General features: G+C 45.6%; 1 long non-coding RNA gene across 1 annotated transcript; it reads right to left on the bottom strand.

Annotated features, from left to right (window-relative positions):
* Positions 1–8,583: 8,583 nt before the first annotated feature.
* LOC119965632 lies at positions 8,584–20,225 on the bottom strand. Its single transcript, XR_005460578.1, has 2 exons — positions 19,959–20,225; positions 8,584–10,411 (listed from the first exon to the last, which is right to left on the bottom strand). It is a non-coding gene; the product is annotated as an uncharacterized LOC119965632 (long non-coding RNA).
* Between the last annotated feature and the right edge of the window lie 355 nt (positions 20,226–20,580).

Raw genomic sequence — 20,580 nt, 5'->3', positions numbered from 1 at the left:
AAGCATTGAGGATGAGCCTCTGTCTGTGGCCCTTTGGCACTCAACAAAGAAGCGACAATCCCCAGTCTGCTTCACGCCCCCCGCCCCCCGCCCCCAATCAGGCTTCTCCTGTCACCGACTTGGGGCCTTGTGTCAAATGACGAAAGATGGCACATCGCCATGTGATTGAGAGAGTGATTCGGACTTGAAGGGAATGTGGAGAGGTGGGCAGCATGGCAGCACAGTGGGCAGCACTGTAACACAATGGTTAGCACAGTTGCTTCACAACTTCAGGTTTGATTTCTGGATTGGGCCATTGTCTGTGCAGAGTCCGCACGTTCTCCCGTGTCTGCGTGCGTTTCTTCTGGGTGCTCTGGTTTCCTCCCACAGTCCAAAGATGTGCAGGTTAGGTGGATTGGCCATGCTAAATTGCCCTTAGTGTCCAAAATAGTTAGGTGGGGCTCCTGGGTTATGGGGATAGAGTGGAGGTGTGGGTTTAAGTGGGGTGATCTTTCCAAGGGCCAGTGCAGACTCGATGGGCTGAATGGCCTCCTTCAGCACTATAAATTCTGTGATTCTATGATTCTATGATAACTTTCACGAGGATCACTGATTTAAGTGAAGTGGCCTTCATAGAATACGAGTTGCTGTGGTGAGCAGGTGGAGGTCCGCCCAGTTGGGGCTCATTCACAGGACCTTTAAATGCAGTTCCCAGAATCGGAACTTCAATTCCTGATAATCCTGGGCTTTAACATGTTTTGTGTGCCGTGGTGGCAGCTTTATTCTCAGTTCAAAATAAATCAGTTTAGGCTTTCATTCCGTGCTTCCTGGAATTATTACAAGCACAAGCCATTTGATCCCAATCTCATGCCAGAGTTTGAACCAATTTGGAATTCAGTGTCCGATGTACCATTTTCTGGGCAAAATAAATCTTCTCTGAGTACTCAATCGAAGATAATCAGTCAGAAACTTCATTTTACAACAAAGCCTTTAAGGAGATTAGGAAGGCTGCATAAACCAATTACTAAACTTGAGTTCTAGATGTAGTTTAAAGGATAAAAGAGAGTCAGTTGTAATCATGCCAATGATTTGTTTATTTGTTCGTGACTGTTGAATTTGTACAGTTAGTGAAACAGGAAATGCTTTTATTTGTTTTGTTTAGAAGAGTGACGAGCAGGAAATGTATTCATATGTTATGCAAGAACACATTATACAGGAGCAGGAGCAGACCAAATGGCCCAGTAAGCCTCCTCCAAAATTCACCACCATCATTACTGACCTTGGGCTTCAACTCCACTTTCCCGTCCACATTCCATTTCCCTTGATCCCCTGACAGACCAACAATCTGAATATCCCACATTTGGAGCATCCACAACCCTCTTAGGTAAATAATTCCAAAGATTCCCAACCTTTTGAGTGAAGACATTTCTCCTCATCTCAGTTGTTAGGATGCTGTTGTAAATCCTTTGACTGTGGGAACCTAAATTGTAGTCCCAGTGTACAGGATGTTGAGAGTAGTGAGGTCAGGGATAGGGTTAAAAGTTCGAAAGAGGGCACCGGCAAGCAGGACGCTGGTTTGAAGTGTGTCTACTTCAACGCCAGGAGCATCCGGAATAAGGTGGGTGAGCTTGCAGCATGGGTTGGTACCTGGGATCTCGATGTTGTGGCGATTTCGGAGACATGGGTAGAGCAGGGACAGGAATGGTTGTTGCAGGTTCCAGGATTTAGATGTTTCTGTAAGAACAGAGAAGATGGTAAAAGAGGGGGGGGTGTGGCATTGTTAATCAAGGAAAGTATTACGGCGGTAGAAAGGACGCTTGAGGACTCGTCTACTGAGGCAGTATGGGCCGAGGTTAGGAACAGTAGAGGAGAGGTCACCCTGTTGGGAGTTGTCTATAGACCTCCGAATAGTCCCAGAGATGTAGAGGAAAGGATTGGAAAGATGATTCTTGACAGGAGCGAGAGTAACAGGGTAGTTGTTATGGGGGACTTTAACTTTCCAAATATTGACTGGAAATACTATAGTTCGAGTACTATAGATGGGTCAGTTTTTGTGCAGTGTGTGCAGGAAGGTTTTCTGACACAGTATGTAGACAGGCCAACAAGGGGCGAGGCCACATTGGATTTGGTACTGGGTAATGAACCCGGCCAGGTGTTAGATTTAGATGTAGGTGAGCACTTTGGTGATAGTGATCACAACTCGGTTATGTTTACTTTAGCAATGGGCAGGGATAGGTATATACCGCAAGGCAAGAATTATAGCTGGGGGAAAGGCAATTATGATGCTATTCGGCAAGATTTAGGAGGTATAGGATGGGGAAGGAAACTGCAGGGGATGGGTACAATCGAAATGTGGAGCTTTTTCAAGGAACAGCTACTGCGTGTCCTTGATAAGTATGTACCTGTCAGGCAGGGAGGAAGTTGTCGAGCAAGGGAGCCGTGGTTTACTAAGGAAGTTGAAGCACTTGTCAAGAGGAAGAAGAAGGCTTATGTTAGCATGAGACATGAAGGCTCAGTTAGGGCACTTGAGAGTTACAAGTTAGCCAGGAAGGACCTAAAGGGAGAGTTAAGAAGAGCGAGGAGAGGACACGAAAAGTCGTTGGCGGATAGGATCAAGGAAAACCCTAAGGCTTTCTATAGGTATATCAGGAACAAAAGAATGACTCGAGTAAGATTAGGGCCAATCAAGGATAGTAGTGGAAAGTTGTGTGTGGAATCAGAGGAGATAGGGGAAGCATTAAATGGATATTTTTCGTCAGTGTTTACACTGGAGAAAGACAATGTTGTCGAGGAGAACACTCAGGTTCAGTCGACCAGGCTAGATGGAATTGAGGTTCAAAAGGAGGAGGTGTTAGCAATTTTAGAAAATGTCAAAATAGATAAGTCCCCTGGGCCAGATGGGATTTATCCTAGGATTCTCTGGGAAGCCAGGGAGGAGATTGCAGAGCCTTTGTCCTTGATCTTTATGTCGTCTTTGTCGACAGGAATAGTGCCGGAAGACTGGAGGATAGCAAATGTTGTCCCCTTGTTCAAGAAGGGGAGTAGAGACAACCCTGGTAATTATAGACCTGTGAGCCTTACTTCGGTTGTGGGTAAAATGTTGGAAAAGGTTATAAGAGATAGGGTTTATAATCATCTTGAAAAGAACAAGTTGATTAGCGATACTCAACACGGTTTTGTGAAGGGTAGGTCATGTCTCACAAACCTTATTGAGTTTTTTGAGAAGGTGACCAAACAGGTGGATCAGGGTAAAGCTGTTGATGTGGTGTATATGGATTTCAGTAAGGCGTTTGATAAGGTTCCCCACGGTAGGCTATTGCAGAAAATAAGGAAGTATGGAATTGAAGGTGATTTAGCGGTTTGGATCAGTAATTGGCTAGCTGAAAGAAGACAGAGGGTGGTGGTTGATGGCAAATGTTCATCCTGGAGTTCAGTTACAAGTGGTGTGCCGCAAGGATCTGTTTTGGGGCCACTGCTGTTTGTCATTTTTATAAATGACCTGGAAGAGGGTGTAGAAGGATGGGTTAGTAAATTTGCAGATGACACGAAGGTCGGTGGAGTTGTGGATAGTGCTGAAGGATGTTATAGGATACAGAGGGACATAGATAAGCTGCAGAGCTGGGCTGAGAGGTGGCAGATGGAGTTTAATGCGGAAAAGTGTGAGGTGGTTCACTTTGGAAGGAGTAACAGGAATGCAGAGTACTGGGCTAATGGCAAGATTCTTGGTAGTGTAGATGAACAGAGAGATCTCGGCATCCAGGTACATAAATCCCTGAAAGTTGCCACCCAGGTTAATAGGGCTGTTAAGAAGGCATATGGTGTGCTAGCCTTTATAAGCAGGGGGATTGAGTTTCGGAACCACAAGGTCATGCTGCAGCTGTACATAACTCTGGTGCGGCCACACCTGGAGTACTGCGTGCAGTTCTGGTCACCACATTATAGGAAGGATGTGGAAGCTTTGGAAAGGGTTCAGAGGAGATTTACTAGGATGTTGCCTGGTATGGAGGGAAGGTCTTACGAGGAAAGGCTCAGGGAATTGAGGTTGTTTTCGTTAGAGAGGAGAAGGCTGAGAGGTGACTTAATAGAGACATATAAGATAGTCAGAGGGTTAGATAGGGTGGACAGTGAGAGTCTTTTTCCTCGGATGGTGATGACCAACACGAGGGGACATAGCTTTAAATTGAGGGGTGAGAGATATAGGACAGATGTCAGAGGCAGTTTCTTTACTCAGAGAGTAGTCGGGGTGTGGAACGCCCTGCCTGCAATAGTAGTAGACTCGCCAACTTTAAGGGCATTTAAGTGGTCACTGGATAGACATATGGATGAAAATGGAATAGTGTAGGTCAGATAGGCTTCAGATGGTTTCACAGGTCGGCGCAACATCGAGGGCCGAAGGGCCCGTACTGCGCTGTAGTGTTCTATGTTCTATGTTCTATGTTCTATGTTCTGTGTTTCCTTTTTAATCTCTGTCCTGCTGACTGCCTTTAATCTACAGTTCTTGCTGGCTGCTGCCACACTGAGAGTTTTACTTAAACTACAGATGTTAGACATATCAAAACACCCCTGGTCTAATGGACGAGCCAGGACTTCCTCTTTGGGTTCTGTGGCAGAGCCCATGATGTCAGTTTGACAGATTTGGCAACCAGATAATCAGTAAATCTAATATTATGAGCCATCTCCTGTTGATGCTTGCAATTGGTGGAGCCACTCAGAATATTCCGGAAGAAAGGTTGGTCATATGAAGAGCTCCATTTCACCCTGGGTTCTGTGAGAAGAGATTCAGCCAGGAAGCAGCTGGATGGCACTGTATATCTCTGCTCTCTCTCTCTCTGCCAGGTGATTTAAAAAAGCTCCTAGTCAGACCTGTGAAGGCAGTCCTATTTAAAAGACAGGCAGCAATCAGAACTGAGAAGGGAACTCCTGGAGTGAAAGAGTGCAAGCAGTTTCTCACCAGGTCTATAATGCCATAATCCTCTGTCTGAATGGCTGGGAGGAACCCAAGCTGAGAACTCTCTTTATAATATAGCCGCAGTTTCTGCAGAGAGATCAGGCGAAGGGAAAAGTCTGTACAATTCTCTGATATAAAGTTCCAGTAATATCCAAGGGAGACAGAGGCTTGTGCTTGGAGATTAGAATTACACTGACCTGAATCTCCTGTGTGAAGTCTATTTGGTGGCTGAAGGTTAGAATTGTACCGACCTGAATCTCTTGTACTAACCAATCGCCCAGAGGGCCGCATTCGGAGTAAACGACCACCTACAGAGGATACAACCGCAGCAGCAAAGATTCATCTCAAACCTTTTACTTCCATTCTCGTTATTCCTACCTCTTCACCATGGGCGCGATTCTCCCAAAACGGGAGAAATCGTAAGGCTGGCGTCAAACCCGGGCGGGTTTGACGCCAGCCCCCCCCTTCCCGACCGGGAACCGATTCTGGTCCCCGGTCGGGGCTAGCAGCCCGACGCCGTAAGCTCCGGCATCACGGGCTTAACGAATTTCGTTAAGCCCGCTTTGCCGGAGTTAGCGCCGGCTGATGCGTCATATGACGTCAGCCACGCATGCGCGGATTGGAAGACTCCAACCCGCGCATGCGCGGATGACGTCATCGCGCATTTGTGCGAAACCCGCGCATGCGCGGCCGGGTTGCCCCTCAGCCGCCCCGCGAATGGATACTGTGGGGCGGAGGAAGGAGAAATAGTGTGTGGGCATCGGGCCCGCTGCCCGCGATCGGTGCCCACCGATCGCGGGCCCATGGCATCCTTGGCATGGCCGTGGTACTGCCGTGCCAATCGGTGCCATGGTTATAAAATCGAGTGTTTACGGCCGTTTTTACGAACGGCCAGACCAGGTGTGTTTGCCGTTCGTAAAAACAGCCGTAAAGGGCTGGGAACTCGGCCCATCTATCAGCTGTGAATCGCTGCCGGCCGTAAAAAAACGGCGGCAGCGATTCGTGTCGGGAGTTGGGCGTGGGGGGGGGGAGAATAGCGGGAGGGCGTCGGAACAGCGTGGCCGTAAAATTTTACGAGCCACGCTATTCTCCGCACCGTCGGGAGTGCGGAGAATCTCGTCCCATGTGTCTGTTCTGTGTGAGTCTGGATGGAGAGTGAGACGGGGTTTTTGGAATAGGTAGACTAGTGGACCATAGTTCCAATTGTTTCTTTCTATATTTATCTTTTACCCTTGTTATAAATAAAAAGTTACTGGTTTACTTATAACTCTGGTGTTTGTAACTCATTGGAGTAATCATTAGTTCAAGATCTCAGGAAAACACAAATTATTGGATAATTCTGGAGACTCCGGAGCTAGAACTGACTGCGCACTCACCCAGGGTGTTGCAACACAGTCCTAAATGAGTGTTCCCTTATCCTGAAATGATGCTCCCACCCCATTGTTTTAAATTCCCCAATCAATGGCAACAGCCCCTCTGTGTTTAAACTGTCATGCCCCTTCAGAACCTTATGAGATCATCTCTTGTTCTTGTAAACTCCAGTGGGTATAAACCCAATTTATTACAGGACAATCCTCTCATCCCAGAGACCAATCCAGTCAATTTTTGCTGCACTGCTTCCAATGCAAGTATATCCCTCCTAATGTATGGGCACTAAAATCGCACACAGTATCCTCACTGTGGTCTCACCAAATTCCTGTACAATTGTAGCAAACCAGCGTTATTGCTGTTCTTCAATTTTCTGGCAATAAAGGCCAACATGTCTTTCTAATTGCTTAATGTGCTTGCATGAGAACCTTATGTTTCTTGTCTCTGAACATCAACATTTCCGAGTTTCATGCCTTTAAAATATATTCTTCTTTCCTACCGTTACTGAATAATCTTGTGCATCCCAGATTAAACTCCATTTGCCATCTTGTTACCCACTCGCTTAATCTGACTAAATCTCTTTGCAGCCAGTTTGTTACTTTCTCACAACTTCCATTTCCACCTAGCTATGTATTATCAGCAAACATAGATACATTACTCTGTCTCTTTGCCAAAGTCATTAATAAAGATTGTAAATAGCTGAAGTCCCAGAACTGATTATTGTGGCACTCCCCTAGTCACAGCCTGCCAACCTCAGAATGTCCCATTTATGCCTACTCGTTGCTTCTTGTCTGTTAATCAATCATCTATCAGTGTGAATATATTACCCCGGACTCCATGAGCTCTTGTCTTTCCTATTAACCATTTGTGTGGCACCTTATTGAATGTCTTTGGAAATCCAGGTATACTCTATCCAGTGGTTCCCTTTTAGACACCTTATTAGTTACATCCTCATATAATTCCAATACATTTGTCAAACATATTAACTTTGTCTGATCATCCTACGATTTTCTAGGTGCGTTTTTTGGGATCCTTTGATAATAGATGCTACCACTTTCCTGATGACTGATGTTAGGCAAACTGGCGTGTAGTTCCCAGTTTTCTCTCTCCCTCCTTTCTTGAATAGTGGTGTCACATATGATAGTTCCCAGTGTGCTGGGACCAAACCAGAATCGAGGGAGTTTTAGAAAATAATAACTAGACCCTCCCCTAGCTGTGCAGCTATCTCTTTTTTTGGAACCCTAGGATGTCAGTCATCAAGTCCTGAAGATCTGTTGAATTTTATTCTTTTAAGTTTTATTCTGCTGATTACAATTTCCTTAATTTCCTCATTCCCTCCAGCAGCTTCAGCTATTTTTAGATTGCAACTCATTCCTTCTACTGTTGACAGGCAATATATTTGTTCATTCTCTCTGTTATTTACTCAATTCCCTGAATCATTTCTCCTGCCACCATTTGTAAGATAACAATGTTTACTTTAGCTACTCTCTTCCTTTTCATATACTTGTAAAATCTCTTACAATCTGTTTTATATTTCTGCTAGTTTTCTCACATTCTATTTTTTTATTTTTTTTCATTAGCACTTTGGTGGACCTTTCTGGGTTAATAAAACACCTCCAATCCCCAGCCTTGCTGCTATTCCTTGTGCACCATGAATTTTTATAACATTACAATGACATCATCAAACACATGAACATGGTATCTGTCTTTCTTTACAAATACCTCCCAATATCTAAAACTCCAACCACAGGGAAATGGTGGTGGGACAGGAGGAAATAAGAAAAGCTTAAGTCCATGATAAGGAGTGATTAAATAAACAGAACAGCCATTGCCAACACCTTCTGTCTAAAAAATTGAGAAAAGCAGTTATGCTCAGAAATTTTCACGTTGAGTCCAGACGACAGTAAAGGGCCAATTCGAACATGCCCTGAGGTAACAATAATCCCTGTAGATTATATTAAATTTGATGTCCATCAAATAATCTGTAAAAAATATTTATCAGATGTTCTCTTGATTGAAAGAAAATATTATTTATCTATTTCCAATAATTATCTTACAAAATTGTCTTCAAATATCACAACCTGGCTGGCAATATAACAAGTAATTGATATTTATCCCTCTATGGCTAATTAGTATCAACATCTGTGAGGAGACATGTAGTGTAAGGTTGAGGAGTAAATGTTTTCACCCTGCACATAAATTGTACTGATTAAATTAATTTTAAGATTTAAATAGGAATTGGAAAATGATGCAGAAATCTTGCATGAGTCAATTATAATACTGCTCAATTTTTCTTTGCATAATGATATTATCTTTTTAATTTTTGCAGTTTATGAAAACATAATCCGGTTCTGCTCATCTTCCATCCTCGGAGAATATTTGCAATAAGGAAAATATTTGACGATCAGGTTTCACCTTATTAGCAGCTCTTTGCAAGAAAGCCCAAACTGCTGTGTCTATCGCATTATTGTTCCCACGGGAGCACAGTCGCTATAGAGATTGTAAGTAGAAGGGTCAATAATGTTCCAGGTGTTACCTGTAAATTGGGTTTCACATTACGAACATTTACATACACACTCAAAAATTAAGAATATTTGTAGCAAGCTGGTGCTACTTGAAACACAACTTCAATAGATTCTGGACTGCAAAGAAGGCTTGTTCAAAGATCCTTGTTCCAGAGCAATTGCATAAATGTTCAAAATAAAAGCAAGCCAAGCATGAAATAAGAATCAATCTGGAGCAATATAAACAATTCATTATTTTCTTAATTGTTTGTATATGACGCTAATATTTTGCTTTCCATTTATATATTCTAACAATTTAGTAATTTCCTTGTTTAATCTTCCAAACTGACAAAGTAATAAAACTTATATTTATAGTGACTGCACCGATTTTCATTCAGTGTCCAAATAATTTTGAGCATTGCTGAGAGGAATCTTTCCCCTCTGTTTTTCTTGTCTATTTGAAGTGTTGGTTCTGACTGCGGTATAGTACCATGGGGAATTAATCTTTTTGGCTCCTTGCCCAGCTGGCAATTTTTCATTTGCAAGATAGACAATTACCCTATTAATGTCCAAAAGATGTTCTCCAGAATTTCCGCTATAAATTGAGTGGAAGGTCTATAGAAACCTTGGGAAACAGTGCAAAGTTTGGTTACATTATTTCATCAGGGTCACTAGAATCTTCTACCCAAGTTATGCCGGAGACACTGGGAAAATGTGATCGGAATTCTGTGGTCATTCACTGGGAGCGGGATTCGCTGGTCCCAACGGCAGCACACTCCGCCCACGGGTTTTCTGGTGGTGTGGGTTGGTTTCAGTGAACGGTGCTTCATCTCCTGCTGCCAGTGCTGGGGACGGTTCTGGTTCTGGTTCTGCCAAAGTCAATGGCAATTTCCATTGCTAGCCAGCCATGTTGCCAGGTAACTCACCGCTTGGGAAGGTCCCGCCAGTGGAAAAGGAGGGGAAATCCCAGCCCTAATTTCCAGGCAGTGTTACAAAATTTCTGCTTCTGCTGACTTTGGAAGGGAGGTCGTTGGGGAATGAAAATACTGGTGCTGGCTGGCGTGCCGGTTTCATGGGGCTGTTTCTGGTGTCAGCGAGTATGATTTGGATTTGGATTCATTTATTGTCATGTGTACAAGGGTACAGTGAAAAGTATTGTTCTGCGTCCAGACAGATCATTCCATACATGAAAAAAAACATAAGGCAAACATAAATACACAATGTAAACACATATACACAGCATCGGATGAAGCATACATACACATAGTACTACTCAGTAGAGAAGATGTGTGAAGAGATCAGCACAGTCCATGAGAGGATCGTTAAGGAGTTCTGAAAGGAGGAGAAGCTCCAATCTTGTGTAGAGGTTCAAATGTGGAAATGCTTGGGGTGGAATTCTCCGTTGCCCGACGCCAAAATTGTGAATGGCGATTGGGTGGAGAATAGCGCCCGACATCGAAATTGCGGCAGGATCCTCACCTCTGTTGTGTGCGCCGACCTCTGCATTGGTGACTGCTCTGTCCTTCACCAGCCCTGTAATCTCCAGGGTCTGTTCCTCAAAGGTGGTGAGGATCCGAATGCCCGGCACACCTCCGCCAGTTTGGGCCCTCTCCTGCAGAGACACAGAGAGGGCATTGTTAGCCGCATGCGTGATTCTCAGTGGTGGGAGTGGGTGTGTAAACTGGACCAATTAACATTGAATAACATTGCTGGACTTGCCGGGCTGAGCACCAGCAAGTACACGGCAGCTCCCGCTCGCTACCACACTTACAAATCGTTCTGGAGAATTGCTCCCATACTGACAGCGAGTAAAAGACCCAGCAGCCACTAAAAAGAAGATAAAGGGCTGGAAAGAAAAAAGATCCTCAAAGGAAGGAAGAAAGAAAAGTATTTGAGACTCACCAAGACATTGCAACATTGATGGAGCAGCAGCACAAAGCATGAAGAATTCCAGGGCTAAGCAGATGCATGGAATCCAAATTACAACTCCCAGACTTCAGAGTGCAGAAAACGTGTGACAAGACCAGAACTGGGCCAAGTTGATAAAAATATTCACAAGGTATAGAATTGCTTTGGAATTACACACAGAAAAACAGGTGACGCATTACTTTATGCAATAGAATCTATCACTGATGATGTAATAACAAGGCAGGGGTTGATGAGACTTCAACGGCTTCGGAATAAGCCCTACAAGCCTTCAGCCCTTATTTCCGAATCCATCAGAAATTATTATTAGAGAAGACCAAATTCAATAAAAGAAAGCAAAGACCAGGAGAGTGCATGGATTTGTTCATCACTGATCTCTATAGGCTGACAGGGAACTGAGATTACGGAATCTTAAAGGATGAGCGGATACGCAACAGAATTGTAGTCAGGATTCTAGACAGAGCATTATCAGATAGGAGAGGCAGATAAGATGAGAGGATTTAACACGAGTGAAAGTAGTACGGTTTGCGAGGCAACTGAACTGCGAGGGTAGTGGTGTAGAATAACTGCAGAAATAGGGGGCGGGATGAGCGGCAAGGCTGGTCCGCGCATTGCGCGGAATCATGCCAGCCGTTCCGCGCACGCGTGAACTCGTGCCGTCCCTTTGACGCCAGCTGGAGCAGCGCCAAACCCTCCGGCATCAACCTAGCCCCCTAGAAAGGTGAGAATTCCTCATTTGTGAAAGTGCAGTACTGCCCGAGTAGCGCAGCACAGTCATGTTAGTGGTGTCAGTCACCTGAAGCAGGAGACCCCTGAACTCCCCAAACCCAGCCATAGTACTGGTCAGTGTTGGAAAATGGAGGCCTGTATCACTATCAGAGGGTGTCTTTGTGGACAACGTCAGCGAAGAGCAGGAACAGACCAGACAACATCCCCAGCAGTGTGGCATTGCAGCACTATGACAGGTAAGCTATGTATGTTGCACTCACCTGAAAGGCACAAGTGAACTGCAGTCTGAATTTTGCAAAACTGTCTCAAATTCTTTTGAGACCAATGTAATTCCCCTCTTGATGTGTTATCTGTGTTGGTCTAACATCAACTGCAACTGGATGCAGTAAAACGAGAAACAGGCTTCCGACACAGGAGATGGTCCAACACTGTTTTATTGAACCTGTTGATTGCTGTACATAACCTGCTGTGGGTCGACACTCTATTACCCTAACTGATAACCTCCTACTGGCTTGACCAGACTAGCTCTCTATCACATGGTGATGATGTTCATTGGCCTGTGCACTGCGACTATCTCCCTGGCCGTGTCCTGTGTGAGAGATGGAGAGCCTTAATGCCCTGTGAGCTTTATAGTGGTGGTGTCCTGTCTGGTGATGGGTTGTTCTGTGTTGTGTGTGTTCATTGGTTATCCTGTGTGTCAGACACTGCCTGTCTGCATCTCATGATATACATGTGGATATTATGACTCCTCTGACGTGAAGCAAGATTTGAATGCGTGAGGAGATTCCGATGAGCAGCTGTTTTAATGAACGTCTATGAGATGTCAATTAATGCAAATTGTGTTGACGTCACTTGGCAGTGGGATAGCTGAACTGTGATTTTATACCAGTGGGTTCCTGACTTTTTGCCTGCCACTAAGTTCCAGCAGTATTTTGCTTTTATTAACCTACTTGGCGCTCCCTGATTTGACACCCATTAACTCCATGTTCAATGTTGTCATTGAATTCCTTGCTGTGTTTTACTGGAGCTAATCTCACTGTTTATATGCCCGTGCACTACGCACAATAATAATAATAATCTTTGTTATTGTCACGAGCAGGCTTACATTAACACTGCAATGAAGTTATTGTGAAAATCCCCGAGTCGCCACACTCCGGCTCCTGTTCGGGTACACTGAGGGAGAATTCAGAATGTCCAAATTACCTAACAGCACATCTTTTGGGACTTTGTGGGAGGAAACCGGAGCACCCGGAGGAAACCCACGCAGACACGGGGAGAACGAGCCGACTCTGCACAGACTGTGACCCTAGCCTGGCACTGTGAAGCAACAGCGCTAACCACTGTGCTACCTCAAACAGAGGGTAAGAACTCAAGTAACCAAAAACATAGGTTAAAAAGTGTACGATAAGAGAGTGAATATGTTGAAGTTGAAATAATTCAGTTATTGTATCTGAAACAGAAGAATATAAGAACAGGGAGTAGAAAGATGTTCAACCTCTGGAGCCTGTTCCACCATTCAATTAGATCATGGCTGGTCATATATCTTAATTCTACTGCCTGTCATTCATTGGCTAGTAAAAACCTAATGATCTCAGAGTTAAAATTATTAATGAACTAGCATCTGCTCCACTGAGAGAGTTTTGCACGTCTATCATTCTAACTTAGTGGGTGGTTCTGATTTTAAGTAATGTCCCTTTGTCATAGACTCAGGGTGAGGGGGAGACATCACAGACCCTCGTTCTTCTTCTGTTCCTGGGCTCCTTAGGTCCGCCAATGACACCCCCTTCCCCCACCTCCCCCCCCCCCAATCATGAATGCTATTTTTCCCCATCTTACAAGATTTGCCAATCAATTTTCTTTAATTTAATCTCTTTATGTTCAATCATAGCCTCCATGTATTTCGAATATTTGCAGCTTTTATTAATCTATGACTGATATCATGCTCATTTTCCTCAGTTTTTACAAGAGGTGAATATGCTGCAGGAACATACATAAAACAAATGTCTATAAGAAAGTAATTGTACTGAAAATTCATGTACAAATAGAGACAAATTAGAATAGGAACATTTTAGGTGGCACGGTGGTGCAGTGGTTAGTATTGCTGCCTCATGGCGCTGAGGACCCACGTTCGACCCTGGCCCCGAGTCACTGTCCATGTGGAGTTTGCACATTCTCCCTGTGTCTGTGTGGGTCTCACCCCCACAATCAGAAAAAATGTGCAGGGTAGGTGAATTGGCAGGCCGGGGTCCTTCAGATCTCCGTCCTCTAGACAGCACCTGCCAAAGTTGCCAAGGCCAACCGAATGGATCAGTCAATAGGCTTCCTCCACTTCTGCTGCGGTTGTCTCAGAGGCACCAAAACATGGCGGTTGGAATAAAAAAAAATTCACTTCCGGGTCATGGGTGTTCAATCATGGTCTATATCATGCACCTTTGTAAATACATTTGATGTTCATGACAATGGCTTCTGAAAGCATTGTGCGTATGCATCTATTTGCTCTTTTATAGTAAGGGTAAGCCAAGCTCCCATTCATTGATTGCTTCTTTTTGAGAGTCTCACATTCATCTGATATGTTAGCTGACTCGTGATAGTTACTCTACCCTTGTGTTATGTCAGGGAGACGTGTCAAAATCTTTCCTGGAAGTTTCTGCAAAATGTGTTAAGTAACCTATACTACTTATAAGAAAACATGGAGTTAAGTGTGGTCAATAGTGTTGGAAGGATGGCTATCATTATTTCACAAAATTAAAAGGCTGCCTTCATTGGTAGTGTCAAAACACAAGACCTGCAGCCATGATGGTCTTGCCAACCATGCGCACATCTCAGTGTCTGCTAAGGATTTCTTGTTAAGGTGGCAACAACTGCATCAAATCCTTTGATGCAGTGTTTGTGCTGTTATGCCAACTTTCACTTCCCAGAGCCCCCAGATACAGGATTCACCGCTGACCTTTACTAAGATTAGGGCCTACAGAATCATGAGGGTTGAAGGTGCAAGCCTGAATGCTGAACTTGCTCTCTATGTCACTGGTTGAAAAGGCCTGTCAGAGCACTGGCATCGCACAAAGGAACAGAAAGAATGTGTCTGTGTTCTGTTGCCTGTACTGTAAACCTCCTGGAATCTTGTGGCTTTCAGTGTGATGTGGACACATCTTCCACATCATGCTTCTTTGATGGCATCCTCACGTGGAAGTCAACCCTCATTTCCCTCTTCAGATTTCTTCCCTTTCTGCTCTTCATCGTCTGAGAGGCTCTCAGCTTCCACCATATTTCCTTTTGGCAAAGATCCTGGGCTGGACCCTCCGTCAGCGGGATCCTCCGTTTCATTGCCAGCACATTCACTGTTGCAGATTTCCCAACAGCCTGGGTGTGCCCACAATGCAAAATCCCATTGGCCAGCTGCCGGGATAGAGAATTCTGCTGCCGGCGGGTGTGCGCTGCACCAGAAAACAGGTGCAGTGGGATGAAGAATCCTGCTCCCTGCATTTGAAGCACCAAGTTATGAAGAGCACAACAGACTATGATGATGCAAGACATCCACTGTGGAGGGTACTGCAGAACCCAACCTGAGCAGTCCAAATATCAGAAGTGCACCTTCAGGACATCAGTGGTCTGGTTGAGGATGGATCGTGTTGCCTTATTGGTGGCATTGTTTCTCTCCTCCATAGTGCTCTATAACGCATGGCAGTCAGGAGCCATCGTTTGGATGGGTTCCCTGATGAGACCATCAATTCACTAGACATGTGCTTTGAGATATGAACAGTGGTTTTAATCTACTTACTACAGGGCCAGCCTGTTGCACGTTGAACACTCGATGAACTGGTTGGCTGGCTCTGGGCATCGATATTTATACAGCAGTCCAGGGGGAGGAGCCGTGGGCGGAGCCAAGGGTGGAGCCCTGTACAAACTCCTAAGCATTCCCAGAGCTACTCCCCTAGTGGTAGGGCAACGCAACTGCGCTTACAATCGTACAGTCTCATATATATATCAGTGTGAATACTTAATATCGATACTTAATATCGTAGCTATAGGTGGAGAGTTCAATGAAGGCAACCGATCTTTGGTCGGTGATGAGGGTGAACCCCCTAACTGCGAGGTAGTGCCTCCAGTGACGAATAGCCTCCACAATGGCTTGTGCTTCTTTTTCGACTGCCGAGTGTTGGAGTTCCGAAGCGGAGAGGGTACGGGAGAAGAATGCGTCTGGTCTCCCTGCCTGATTTAAAGTGGCTGCAAGAGTTACCTCTGAGGCGTCGCTCTCAACCTGAAAGGGGGTGGATTCATCCACCGTCCGCATGGCCGCTTTGGCGATGTCCTCCTTGATGCAGTTGAAGGCCTGGCGCGCCTGAGCTGACAGGGGAAATAGTGTGGCCTTAAAGAGTGGGCGGGCTTTGTCTGCATATTGAGGGACCCACTGGGCGTAATACGAAAAGAATCCCAAGCACCGTTTGAGGGCCTTGGGACAATGAGCGAGAGGGAGTTCTGAGAGGGGATACGGACCGGGACGGGACCAAGGACTCCGCTTTCCATAACATAGCTGAGGATGGCTAGTCTGGTCGTACGGAAAACGCATTTCTCCATGTTATAGGTGAGGTTTAGTTTCTGAGCCGTCTGGAGAAAACGGTAGAGGTTGGCGTCATGGTCCTGCTGGTCATAGCCGCAGATGGTAACATAATCCAAGTACGGGAACGTGGCCCGCAGCCCGTACTGGTCCACCATTCGGTCCATTGCTCATTGGAACACCGAAACCCCATTAGTGACGCCGAAGGGAACCCGGAGGAAATGGAAAAGGCGGCCATCTGCTTCGAATGCCGTGTAGTGGAGGTCCTCCGGGCGGATTGGGAGCTGGTGGTATGCAGACTTCAGATCCACCGTGAAAATGAGCCGATACTGGGCGATCTGATTTACCATGTCTGCAATCCTGGGAGGGGGTACGCGTCAAGGAGCGTAAACCTATTAATGGTCTGACTATAGTCTACGACCATGCGGAATTTTTCCCCAGTCTTGACGACCACCACCTGAGCTCTCCAGTGACTGTTGCGGGCCTCTATGATCCCCTCACTGAGAAGCCTTCGGACCTCTGATCTGATGAACACCCTATCCTGCAGACTGTACTGCCTGCTGCGAGTGGCTACGGGTTTACAGTCCTGGGTGAGATTGGCAAAGAGAGGAAGGGGGGTGATTCACAGCGTGGCTAGGCTGCAGATAGTGAGTGGGGGTAGGGGCCCGCCGAAACTGAGGGTGAGACTCTTGAGGTTACACTGAAAATCTAGGCCCAATAAGAGTGGGGCGCAGAGTTCGGGCAGGACGTAGAGCTGGAATTTGGCATAGCTAGCGCCTTGGATTGTGAGCATCGCGGCGGTGCGCCCTTGGATCTGGACAGAGTGGGAGCCCGAAACGAGGGAGATAGTTTGCCGCGCAGGGAAAATGGGGAGCGAACAGCGTCTTACCAGATCTGGGTGTACGAAGTTCTCAGTGCTCCCGGAGTCGAAAAGGCATGGTGTACTGTACCCGTTAATTTGGACCGTCGCCATCGAATTTCGCAGATGCTTCGGGCGCGATTGGTCCAGAGTGTCTGCGCTGAGTTGTGGGTAGTCGGCGGCTCGAGTGCTGGAGTGGCCCCGTGATGACTGCCCTCTGAGTTCGTAGTCGTCGAGATGAGTTTCAGAGTTTTGAAGGGGATGGATCCCAAGATGGCCACCCCCATGAGTCACACATGGCTGGCCGCATGGAGGAGGATTGCCAAGATGGCCTCCCTCATGAGTCACACATGTTGGGTGGGGGCGGAGTCGGCATACAGACTGCAGCATTTTGGGGCCTGCGGGCCTGTGAAATCAGGGATCGAGTGCTTTGTGCCGTGGGAGGGTTAGAGGCTGGGGCGGAACGAGTGCTTTGAGCCGTGGGAGGGTTAGAGGCTGGGGCTTTCTTCGCCAGACACACTCTGGCATAGTGTCCTTTTCGCCCGCAGCTGCTGCAGGTCACGTTGCGGGCCGGGCAGTGCTGCCGCGAGTGCTGATTCTGGCCGCAAAAATGGCAGGCTGGGGCAGCATTGTGGCTGGGCGGCTGCGCGGCGCAGGCCTGGGGGAGTCACTGGTCGGGGGCCCATGACGGGGTCGCGGGGTACGCGGGGAACGAGGTGAGGCTGCGGAAGGAGACCTCCATAGTGGTAGCAAGTTCAATAGTCGCTTCAAGATTTAGGGCCCCCTTTTAAAGCAGTCGCTGGCGCACGTAATTTGACCTAAGGCCCGTAACAAAGGCATCCCTTACAGCAAGTTATCTATGTTCTGCCGCGGTAACCGCCTGGTAATTACAGTCACTAGATAAAGTTTTAAGCTCTCTCAGGAATTCTGCGAGCGATTCCGTAGGCCGCTGGCGGCGAGTCGTGAACATGTGTCGTGCATAGACTTCATTAACAGGCCTCACATACATTTCGTCGAGTAGCGTTAGGGCTTCTGTATATGAACCGGCACAGTTTAGTTGAGTAGAGATTCTGTGGCTCACCCTCGCATGCAGTAGGCTCAGTTTCTGCTCCTCCGTTGTTTCGGCTGTGCTTGCTTCCGCCAGGTAGGCTTTAAAACACCGGAGCCAATGAGAAAAAATTTCTTTTGCCTCTGCATCCTGTGGGTCGAGTTCCAGTCGCTCAGGTGTGAGGGCTGATTCCATGATTGATCCTGACTGTTTCTTAAGTATATTAAATTGATGAGACTATCAATTCACTAGACACGTGCTTTGAGATATGAACAGTGGTTTTAATCTACGTACTACAGAGCTAGCCTGTTACACGCTGAACTCTCAATGAACTGGTCGGCTGGCTCTGGGCATCGATATTTATACAGCAGTCCAAGGGGAGGAGCCGTGGGCGGAGCCAAGGGTGGAGCCCTGTACAAACTCGTAAGCATTCCCAGAGCTACTCCCCCTAGTGGTCGGGCAACGCAACTGTGCTTACAATCGTACAGTCTCATATATATATCAGTGTGAATTACAGAGTTACATTCACCACAATCCCCAAGCAGCCATCCTTGCAACTACTGAGGCCCTTTGAATATGTGTAACTCAAGATGTATGAGTCATGGTTTCTCCCCGGATATTTGGCACAAATGTGCATGAAGTGCTTCTGCTGATCACATATCAGTTGAACTCGCAGTTGAATGTTCAGGAATTGGGAACACTTATCCATTAATGAATGTTAGAGGCTGGTGCCATGAAGCTTTCAAAGCCACACATATGCAATCAGTTGTACCTTGTAATTTCAAGAATCCTGGGATAGCTGCAAACCCTAGAAATCTCACAGCCTGGCTAACTTCATCAAGTGTGAATTTCACATCATGTTGAGCCTTACTGTACAGGGTAATTATCACTTCCTTGATCTATTTATATGCTGAGGACTTTGTGATGCTGCATAGGTCCCCTGTGGATCCCTGGAATGATTTGTAGGCATAAACATTGAGCGGGATGGTAACCCACAAAAATGGTAGGTGCTGTGTTCGGAGGCAGGACTTAGGCGTTTCAAACTCTCCTGCCATTTTCGCAGTGACAAAGAGGCTCTCCCTTAGTGTGAAAATTCAGCACAAAAAGAAAGAAAGATAAATTGGATTAAAGAGAGGTGAGGAAAAGAGGGAGAGGAGAAATATTTTTAATATTTTATGGTTCATTGGTCAGTGACAGAGAAGTTGATTGGCATTAATTAATACATACATAATTAAGAGGGCACTGAGAGGTGAAATAATTTTACAGCAAATGTCGTTCAGATCTATCATGTAAATGCTATAACTTTACGCCATCGAATGCATTTCAGTGCTGAACTGGATAGCAAGATGCAGTTTTGTGGATCTAATTGCAGAATAGTGCAATCATACAGTCACATCTGTCACTTGCACCAAAGTTAATAATAATCTTTATTAGTGTTACAAGTAAGCTTGCATTAGCATTACTAGGAAGTTACTGTGAAAACTCCCTTGGCGCCACACTCCGGTGCCTGTTCTTGTACACTGAGGGAGAATTCAGAATGTCCAATTCACCTAACAAACACGTCCTTCAGGAGGAAGCTGGAGCAGTTGCTGTACCATTTGTGCTTAAATAACAGTGAGCATCATTAGCTTCAGCATTACTTGGACAGGAAAATCTGGGCCACTGTGTGGTTATATTTCTTCAGGCATTTTGTTCTAAGAAATAAAAGAACTATTTTCAGAAAGAAGGACCAATGCCAATGGTATAAATTCATGAATATGATACAGCATGTTCCTTACTGTGATCTTTGCCAAATCTACTGTGGTGCTCCTGCTTTTATTTTCAAAACTGAATCTACCAGATGGCCCAGCAAAATAGGAAAGATCAGCATGCGGCACAGATTCAGAACCCAAATTAACAGCGTGAAGTAAAATGAACCTGAGACTGCTGCAGCCCACATATAAACATTTGCACGTAAACTCAATTATAGCGGTGCTCCACTATGCTAACTGCTTGTGAATGTTGACACTAAAGCTTTTCTGCTTAATTTTTTAATTAAGTACCTGGAAGCCCATAATTCTCCTCACTCAGTGATGGCGTGCTGCTCCTCTGCGGATATATGCTTGTAAGATGCTCCAGTGAGGACTTCAACAAACACACAGAGCTCAGGCTAAAACACTTCTGATTGAGGAAGCTGGGTGATTAAAACCTACAGCAGAATCACAGGGAGACTTAATCCTGCAAAATGTCATGTTGAGGTTTACAACTTTGCAATCGCATCTTCATCTTCAGGCAAAAGGGCATTGGTTAGTCATCTATTTAATTCTCTTGCTGCTGTGTGTCATTTGGATGTTGAGTGAAAAATCCCTTCATTCAGTCCGCCATTTCTGACAGTCTTTCCCCAGACCATAATAATCAGCCTTTTAGAGATCAGAACGCAAAGCAGGCACTTTGTAGCTACGACACCAAATGCAGAGGGCTGCTTCAAGAGGGTTTGAACAATTCTTATCCATATCTCTTCACACAATAAATATGATTCAGAAGAACCACATTAGAAGTGATGCCACACATTGAATTGAAAGGGCATAAATACTATCACCAGCTAATTATACTGTAATCCAATCTTTTACATATTCATTTGGGAAAACAACTCTCATAATCTCTCTTCAAAATGTGAAATTCCTT

This window comes from Scyliorhinus canicula, chromosome 5 (assembly GCF_902713615.1).
Source record: "Scyliorhinus canicula chromosome 5, sScyCan1.1, whole genome shotgun sequence".
NCBI lineage: Eukaryota > Metazoa > Chordata > Chondrichthyes > Carcharhiniformes > Scyliorhinidae > Scyliorhinus > Scyliorhinus canicula.
Note: the sequence above shows the minus strand (reverse complement) of the source record. Positions and strands in the feature narration are given on the sequence as shown.